We start from the raw sequence: 10400 nt of genomic DNA on the forward strand, positions 1-10400 counted from the left end.
CAAGCAAGGTTTCCATTTCCTAAAGAAGGCAACGTGAGTAGCAGGACACTTGAGATAGTTCATAGTGATGTATGGGATCCTGCACAAAACCCATCTATTAAAGGAAGCTTGTATTATGTGACATTCATTAATGATTTCAGGAGAATGACTTGGATTTACTTTCTCAAAGAGAAAAGTGAAGTGTTGGGAAAGTTTATGGACTTCAAAGCTTTTGCAGAGAAGCAATATGGCTCTTGGATAAAATGTTTGAGGACAGATGGAGGTGGTGAATACACCTCACATTCTTTTGAGAATTTCTTGAGAAAGCATGGCATAAGAAGGCAGTTAACTTGCAGGTACACACCTTAGCAAAATGGTGTTACTAAGAGAAAAAATAAAGCCATTTGTGATGTGGCCAAGGCGATGCTCAATGAAAAGAGCATGCTGGACTATTATTGGGCAGAAGCGTGTACCACAGTGGTGTATATACTTAATACGACACCCACATCAGCCATACATGATGGAAGTACACCGGAGATGCGTCTTACAAGTTTTAGGCACCAGACGTTAGACACCTCACAGTGTTTGGTTGCATAGCTTATGTGTATGTGCTAGACGAGAGAAGGAGGAAGTTAGATCCTAAGGCAAAAAAGTGTATTTTTGTTGGGTATGCATAGGATCGCAAGGCATATAAATGTTACAATCCACAAACAAGGCAAGTGGTTATCTCACGAGATGTGGTGTTTGATAAGCTTGCTAGTTGGTACAAGGCAAAGGATGAGGGTGTCATTGATTCCGTTGATGCTGATGTGCATGTGAACTTGCCGCAAGCAAGTTCTATTTCTATGTCTGGGCTAGCAAAGTTTGAGATTGCACTATACGTCCATGGTCAGGATGCTTGAGATATGAGAGTGTGAGCACTGGTGGGAGTAGTGCGGTGGATAAAGGAAAAAATAAGGTTGAAAGAATTGGCATTATAGATTATGAGTCGTCAAGTTCAGAAAGTTTGGATGAGGAACTTGGCATACCAATTTTACGCACACTAGGTGCAAGGATAGATATGTGCCTCCACATGCTAGAGTGACAGGTGTTCAGAGTGATCCTCATGCATTTGCGAAAGATCCCAAAGGGTTAGGTATCTAGTTGACAGGTTGACATATCGTGACTTTGCTATACATTACAAATATATGGCCTCTTTGGTGAAGCATGTGGAGCCTACATGCTATACAGAAGCTATTGGGAAGCATGTATGGGAGAAGGCAATGGATGTTGAGATGGACACATTGGTTTAAAATGAAAATTGGGATTTGGTTACCTTACCACAATGCAAAAATGTCATTGGTTACAAATGGGTTTATAAGGTGAAATGCAAATAATATGGTTCCATCGAGCACCATAAAGCGTGGTTGGTAGCTAAGGGTTATGCACAAACCCAAGGCTTGGACTATGATGAAACATTTATTCCAGTTGCAAAGATGGGAATAGTGAGAGCAGTCATTGCTATGGCTGTAGTAAATGGTTGGGAAATGCATCAAATGGATGTGAAAAATGCATTTCTAAATGGTGATTTACAAGAGGAAGTTTATATAGCATAGCTAGAAGGATATGTGCCCGAGGTACCCCACTCATGTATGTAGATTAAAGAAAGCATTATATGGTTTGAAGCAAGCACCTCGTGCTTGGAGTAATAAGATAAGCCGATATCTTATCTCCCTTGGATTTCAGGTTTCTTCAGCAGATTCTTCACTCTATGTGAAGAAAATAGGACATGGGATTGTCTTACTTGTCATCTATGTGGATGACTTGATTGTCACCACAGGAGATCATGCTACAGATGTTATGCATGTCAAGAAGGAATTGAGTGGATAGTTTAATATGAATGACTTGGGTGAATTGAGATATTTTCTTGGGATTGAAGTGATCAAAGACCATGTAAGGACATGGTTAGTGAAACACCAATATGTATTAGATATGTTGGCAAAATATGGGATGACAGGGTGTAAGCCAATGAGTACACCTTTGGAGTAGAATCCTTTGGAGTAGAATGTGAAGCTGCGGGCTGATTTTGGGGAAGAGTTGGATGATCCATCTATGTATAGAAAGATGGTTTGCAAGCTTATTTACATGACTCACACACGACCGGATCTCAATTATGCTATGGGGCTAGTAAGCCAATTTATGCAGAGCCCCAGAAAACCTCATTTGGATGCAATGAGATGCATTATATGGTGCTATGTAAAGACCATTGCACATTATGGTCTTCTTTTTTATGAGCATGATAAAGGCTTGGATGTACATGGCTACACATACGAAGATTGGCTACACATACGGAGATTGGGTAGGTAGCTCGTATGAGACAGGAGGTCAACTAGTGGTTATGCCTTTACATTTGGAAGTGTAGTGGTGAGTTGGAGCAGCAAGAAGCAACCTATTGTTGCTTTATCTAGTACAGAGACTTAATACAGGGGTGCAACCATTGCTACATGTGTAGGAGTATGGTTAAAGGCTGATTTGGGTGAGCCTATTGATGGCAAGGTTGTCATTCATTGTGACAACATGAGCAGCATACAATTGGCCAAGAATCCATTTTTTCATGCGCGGACCAAACATATAGAGGTCCACTATCATTTTGTGAGAGAGAAAGTGTTGGATGGTATAGTGGATTTGCAGTATGTGAAGAACTAAAGAGCAGGTGGCCGACATCTTTACAAAGCCACTTGGCAGGGAGAAGTTTGAGTACTTCCGTACTATGTTGAGAGTACATGGGATGAGCTTGAGGGGGAGTGTTGAGAGATTTGGGCTAGTTGAGAGCTTTGATAGCCCAAGCTCATCTACTACTTCATCTATGGTAGTACATCATGAGCTTGAGAGGGGCTATTGAGATTCAAGCTCGACGTCAGCTTGTGCCAGTTGCACTATGTGCTGGCATGTTAGGTAGTAACATGTGTGAGACATAAATGACCGCGTCCAGATGGTCATAGTGTGTGGACATTAGCTAGGGTTAGTAGTGTGTGGACACAACAGATGTAGTGTGTTGTAGATTATGGATTATGGCTTTACACATTGTGTGTGAAGTGAGATGGCTTCCCTCTCTATGGTTAGGGTTTCATAATACATTAGGGTTTTCTCCTGTGTGTGTGTCTGCTCTCCCTCTACCTACTTTTCATCACTATGCCTGATATTTTTGTAGAGTATTCTCTTGTTTGATGGCGATTCTAGTGGCTCGGAGATGAGCCTTGATGAGGAGCTTGGGATTCCAGCAATGAGGACACCTAGTGTGAAGAAGGCTATGGAAGCCATGAATGCAAAGTTATGAAGATCTGGAAGAGTCAAAAATCATGTGCAAAGGTTGACTTATGATGGCTGTGGTGGTACATCACTATGCATACATGGCAAAAGTTGTGCAGGTTGTAGAACCCACATTTTTTCATGAGGCTATTGGAAATGTGTGTTGGGAGCAAGCTATGGATGAGGAGATGGATGTATTATATGGAAATGAGAATTGGGATTTGGTACAATTTCCTAAAGGCAAGAAATCTATTAGCTGTAAGTGGGTGTATAAGGGTGAAACATAACAGTGATAGTAGCATAAGCAAGTACAAGGCTATATTGGTAGCCAAAGGATATGTGCAGACACATGGGATTGATTATGAGGAGACATTTGTCCCAGTTGCAAAGATGGCAACTGTGAGTTGTGATTGCGGTAGCAGCAACTAAAGGTTAGTTTTTACATCAGATGGATGTCAAAAATGTGTTCTTGCATGGTGACTTGCAAGAAGAGGTGTATATGGATAAGCCACCAGGTTTTCAGGATACAGGTCACCCGGAGTATGTGTGTAAGCTTCATAAGGCCTTGTATGGGCTGAAGCAAGCTCCACGACCATGTCATGACAAGATTGCTGAGTATCTTGTCACTATTGGTTTTCATATGGCAGATGTGGATCACTCTTTGTATGTGTGCAAGAGTGATAAGGGTATTGTGATCATGACCATATATGTAGATGATCTTATTGTTGAGGGTGACAACTTGGAAGAGATTGAGCATGTGAAAAGTCTTCTCAAAAGGAAGTTTGAGATGAAGGATTTGGGAGATTTGCGCTGCTTTTTGGTCTATAGGAATTCACGATGTGTTTCATGTTTCCAATCTTAAGAGATTTTTGGGAATTCTTCCACAAGAAATTGAAAAGCTACAACCCCTGGATGAATAAGGGGAGATTTTATATGTGCCAGAAAGGATTTTGAACAAGAGGATAAGGGAGTTGAGGAATAGGAACATTGAATAATTCCTTGTCAAAGCAATTACCCATGGATGAGGCCACTTGGTAATCTTTGGAGGATGTGCAACATGGCATACTTGAGGAAGATATTGCTTGACCAAGTGGCATGATTTGCATGGAGAAAATGGGCAACACTTTGGATTATATGCATGATGTAATTTTTGGGCAGTTTTGGTTAAGTCCATTGTTGGGGTCGATGCTCTACCACCCTAACATCCTTCATTAGCTTCTATCGCAATGGAAGGATTTGATGTGGAACATGATTATTCTGCTTTTTATAGTAGTTCTTTACTATGTGCCCTAGTTTGCCACAATAATAGCACTCTATGCTATTTGCATTTCAATTTCTTTGCCAACCACCTCAGCCTCTTTGTCTCCCCCTACCTCTTGACTCGCCTCTTCCACCTATGTATGATTACTGCTGTGACTCATTGGACTATTGTCCAGAATTCTAATTTCCTTGTCAGCCACCACCTTGGCCTCAACCACGACCTCTATCTCTGCCTCTACTTGAATTGGATTACAAGGCCTGTTCTAATGTGTTCTTGCTTTGGGCCACTAGCAATAAAGCTAGGTAATGGAGAATTACCTAGACCCAGCCATGGACCCAAATTGAATAAAATAACATATTTAGGAAGGGGATGTGGTCTAGGTAGGGGGTAAGCTCCTTGGAGGAGAATTATGGATCCCAACGTAGATCTAAACGTAGTCACAAGGGCGGATCTGCTGAATATGGCCGTGTAAATGGATCGAGATATGGTTAGGGAACTAGGTATTGCCTTGGAATCCATACCATCCCAGATGAAGCTCCATATCATTTCAAAGCTTGTTTAAAAATTCTCGAGAGATGGGGACCTAATCCAACATGTAGGGGTCTTTGAGTCCACTTGTGAAACTTGTGGGCCAATGAATGATGTAACCATGATACATGATTTTTCTCTGACCCTAGAAGGGAAGGCTCAGCAATGGTATTGAACCTTAAAGCTGGAGGATAAAGTCAACTTCAATCGACTTAAAAATGTGTTCATACTGAGCTTTGCTCGAAGTGGTCAGATGGTGTATGATTCCTCCCTCCAGCGTTTGAGGTGTAAAGGTGTAAGAATTTCCCCTTTTGATCTTGTAATTATTCCCCTCTCTGAAATAGAAGAAAGATCTTGTTTTACCCTGTTTTGGCCTAGAGAGAGAAAATGTCTAGAGAGACAATCCAAAATTGAGATATCTTTGAATAAAAAAATCCTCCTAGTGTCTCAAATGGATTCCCTTGAAACAAAAGTTCAAAATGAACTTTCCAATGTGCATTAGGAATAAAATTGAAAATGGTATAAGGGACCTTAGCCTAAGGGTCTACATTTTCATTAATTTTTAGATTATGGTTCAATTAAGGTTCCAATGAGCCAATTGGATTAATCCGTGTTGGGATGAGATAAATCCAAAAGAATAAAAGAAAATACCTAAAAATGAGTAAATGCTCACATAAGATGAAGAGTTGACTTAGTACAAGGTTTATTAGTTAAAAATTATGAAATATTACTAAAAAAATGAGTAAATGCTCACATAAGATGAAGCGTTGACTGAGTACAAGGTTTATTAGTTAAAAATTATGAGATATTACTAAAAAATTGAGATATTTTAGAATAATGCTACTTTTTGACACCTTGGTAAGGAGAGGGGGACTCTTGAGGTAGGTGCCTTTTTCACATTGTGGAAGGATTTTTAATTCAAAAAAAATATGATATTTTTATCTCTTATCTCTCCTGGATCAAAGCAAATCAAAAGGAAGCCAAACAGGTCCAAATCTTGTCAAAATTGAGTCATACTGAACTTGGAAAATTCTAGAACCCAGTTGGACTTGGCTAGTGGCCTCCCTCACCCATAATTAGAACCTCAATCATTTGTAATAAAATATGGGAGCTATACCATCCCAATATTATATTAAAATAATTATATTTTCTATTATTCCTTAAATTTTCCTCTCTCTTGGGAGCTTGGAGCTCTCTCTGTCTACAACAACTCTTGGAGTTTCTCTTCTCCTCTTGGTGGACCAATTGATTGGTTGGGGGATTCACTGTGCTAATAGAGAATCAAGCCAAACTTGGAGGTAAAATCAAATTTTATGGGTTTTTTCACTTTATCTCAAGGACTTTCTTCTTCTGAACCCCTCTCAAGCTTGAGAAGCTTTCAAAATAATTGTTTTAATTCAAATCAAGCTTTCCCTTAAAGTTTGAATGCTTAAGTAAGAGAAAATTAATCTTTATGCTTATTTGTAACGCTTTCTTTAAGTAATTCTCTCTCTCTAAAAGAATAGCCATCTTTATGGCTAAATCTCTTGAAAAAGAACGCTTCTCAATGATAGTCTCTTAATTCAAAGCTGAACTCAAGGCTTGTTAATCGAGAGATTAAGAAAATGGTATTTTTACGATTTTGTGTTAACAAAATAATGGTTATTTATTTTACGATTATTTATAATCATAAAAATGGTATTTTTACGATTTTGTGTTAACAAAATAATGGTTATTTCTTTTAGATTATTTATAAGTAGTTAAACACTACTCTGATTGATTCTAAATGAGAAATAGATTATCCTATCAATTTGGGAAAAGAGAAATAATGGAATGAGCTTAATCTAGTGGGATAATCATAATTAAGTTTTTGATTAGGTTAAAATTTTGATTTAAATTCATAGTTTGATTTTAAGCATAAAAGAGGAACTACTATCATATTTTCCTTTACAAGCTTTTACTTTTTTAAGAAAAAATTGAGAATTATCAATAATAGCACAGTGAAGCTATAGTAAAATTTTAAAAAAATAATACATACCTAATATTTAGGCATAATGCTAAAAGAGGACTTCCAACCATATTCTAGGATTGGACATCCTATGAAAAAAGAATGATTTTCATCATATTCATGAGAAATAATTTTTTATAATTATGCATGATTAATTGATTATGAGAAAAGAGTAAATTTTGGTAAATTTATTTTTATGCAAAAAGAGGATTTCCCATGATATTTGATATCCAAGTAATTAAATGGTACAAGAGGAATTTTTGCTATAATTCAAATTATGAGTATTTATCAAAAGTGAAATTTTGAGCATTATTAATTTTATTGAAAAATATGGGTAGAATTGATTTTTGTAAATCCCATGAATCTTTTACTCAAAAGAAGAATATTGAATATATTTCACTTGAGAAACTTGAGAAAGAATATGAAATATCCATCGCGAAAAAGTACCTTTAACTAGGCCAAGCAATTGGCAAAAACTTAGAAAAGTCCCATCGGTCAAAAGTAAAAAACAATACTAAAAGTGGATGCGATAAGATGTGATGTAGAGCTGAATGAATGTAGAGCCAAATGAATGTAAATGAATGTGACGGGATGTAAATGGATATGCATGTGGATATGATAAGATGGAAATATTATATGAATGCGATGTGATAAGATATGAATTTGATGTGATAAGATGTGAATGCGATGTGATAAGATATGAATGTGATGTGATAAATTGTGAATGCGAATGCGATGTGATAAGATGTGAGTGGATGTGATGAGATGTGAGATGTGATGTAAAAAAAGCGTTGGACTGTATGATCCAAGTGCAAGTCTCTTCCTTGATCTGACCATGAGACTTACGGGTTCGGTCGGATCAGTTTGGTTAGTTAAGGCTCTTCACTATGTTAGTATTGATTTTCTTGGAGGAATTGCCTGTGATTTCTGGGCGAGGGAAGTTTTTTCGGGTTCGGTTTTGGAAGAACCGAGGGATTAACCTCTTGTCCGGATATCCGTGGGTGAGGCCCTGAGTGAGAGGCTCTACCCTATGCAAGAAGTGTTACTTCTACTGATAGCAATACTGAATTCGTTGCGCGGAGGGGGCAGGGATCTTTCAGCTAGTATCAGAACAAATTGGCTAAAGTGGAACAACCGAGAAGCCAAAAATGTAAAACATTTATGAAGTACAAGTAAAAGATTGTAATTGTGTGATGAAATTCATACAAATTGATATTCAGAATGAAGATTCATAAATTGGAAATTGGGTCTTCAGATGGAAGTACCGCAATTGTGTGGAATCCCTGACTTGCTTGAGGCCTAGATATGATGGTATTTACCTTATAGCTGCAAGGACCATGACTAAACATATATACCGTGGGTATATCTGTAGCTCTTTACTGGCAATATATACGAGTATATCTAAGACCTTGAAGTTATAAGCGAAAATGCTATCTAGAGGATGAGTTCGAATGCTGGTTGATATGATTTTAGAATTCTGATTGAGAATTGATGAGTTGATTTGGATTCTGATTGAAAGATGATGATTTCTGAGTTCTGGTTGAAGATAAGTTGAACAAAGCCACAATGAGGATGAATGGGACGAATCCCAGTGATGATGTTAGTAACTAGAATGACGATTATGACTTCAATAGATCACTATATGAGATTACTAGATTGTGCTGACAGATTGATGATGTCTTACCTTTGATCCAATGGATCTAATTAAGGAATGACAAATTGAGAACTTTCATAACTGAAATTTTCATGGGGAATGTTAAGATGGAATTTTCATTCTAATGGACCATTATTGTGTAAAGGATATGAATGATATGTTCTAAATGAATTGTTCTCTGATAAAATGAGTTCTGTATGTTCTTCTTGTAGAAGGGGTCTTTATCCCAGGATTTTATCCCAGGATTTTGCGTGGGATAACCAGACTATAAGGAACCCCAAAATCAGTTGGATCTTAAGGTGAAAGAGTTTATCCTCCAGGTGCTGCGAGATGAGGACATCTCATGTTTTTTAAGTGGGGTAGGATGTAAGATTCCTCCCTCCATATTTTGAGGTGTAAAGGTGTAAGAACCTCCCCTTCTGTTCTTGTAATTATTCCCCTCTCTGAAATAAAAAAAAGATCCTGTTTTACCCTATTTTAGCCTAGAGAGAGAAAATGTCTAGAGAGAGATAATCCAAAATTGAGATATCTTTGGATATTAATTGAGAATGGTAGAGGAATGGTATAAGGGACCTTAGCCTAAGGGTCTACATTTTCAAAAAAAATGGATTATGGTCCAATTAAGGTTCCAATGGACCAATTAGATTAATCCAAGTGTTGGCATGAGATAAATCCAAAAGAATAAAATAAAATACCCAAAAGTGAGTAAATTCTCACATAAGATGAAGAGTTGACTGAGTACAAGGTTTATTAGTTAAAAATTATGAGATACTACTAAAAAAATAAGATATTTTGGAATAATGATGTATTTTTTACACTTTGGTAGTAAGGAGAGGGGGACTCTTGAGGTAAGCTCCTTTTTCACATGTCTGGAAGGGTTTTTTAATTCAAAAAAATATGATATTTTTATCTCTTCTCTCTCTTGGATCAAACCAAATCAAAAGGGAGCCAAACTGGTCCAAATCTTGTCCAAATTGAGTCAAACTGAACTTGGAAAATTCTAGAACCCAGTGTGACTTGGTTAGTGGCATAAATAGACCCTCAGTCATTTGTAATAAAATATGGGAGCTATACCATGCCAGTATTATATTGAAATAATCATATTTTCTATTATCCCTTAAGCTTTCCTCTCTTGGGAGCTTGGAGCTCTCTCTCTCTCTACAACAACTCTTGGAGCTCGGGGGGGTCACTCATAAATATGTAAGTATCACGTGGGTTCAATAGAAGGACATTTTAAATATTTAAAACTTACAGAAATATATTTACAGAGGGGATTTATTTATTGTATTTTGAAAAAAAATTACAGATTTTAATAGGAAAGGATATATTATATTCACTCAAAAATTCACAGATAAGAGACTTTTTAAATAGGCCTTGAACGCACGTGATATAGAGGATTTACATATAGTGACCCCCCCGAGTCTTGGAGTTTCTCTCCTCCTCTTGGTGGACCAATTGATTGGTCAGGGGCTTCACTACTACTAATAGAGAATCAAGCCAAACTTGGAGGTAAAATCAAATTTTATGGGTTTTTCCAAATTATCTCAATGAATTTCTTCTTCTGAACCCCTCTCAAGCTTGAGAAGCTTTCAAAATAATTGTTTTAATTCAAATCAAGCTTTCCCTTAAAGTCTTAATGCCTAATTAAGAGAAAGTTATTCTTTATGCTTATTTGTAATGCTTTCTTTAAGTAAATCTCTCTC

The sequence above is a fragment of the Cibotium barometz genome, chromosome 27, assembly GCF_041138505.1.
Source record: "Cibotium barometz isolate CiBa-2024 chromosome 27, ASM4113850v1, whole genome shotgun sequence".
Taxonomy (NCBI): Eukaryota; Viridiplantae; Streptophyta; class Polypodiopsida; order Cyatheales; family Cibotiaceae; genus Cibotium; species Cibotium barometz.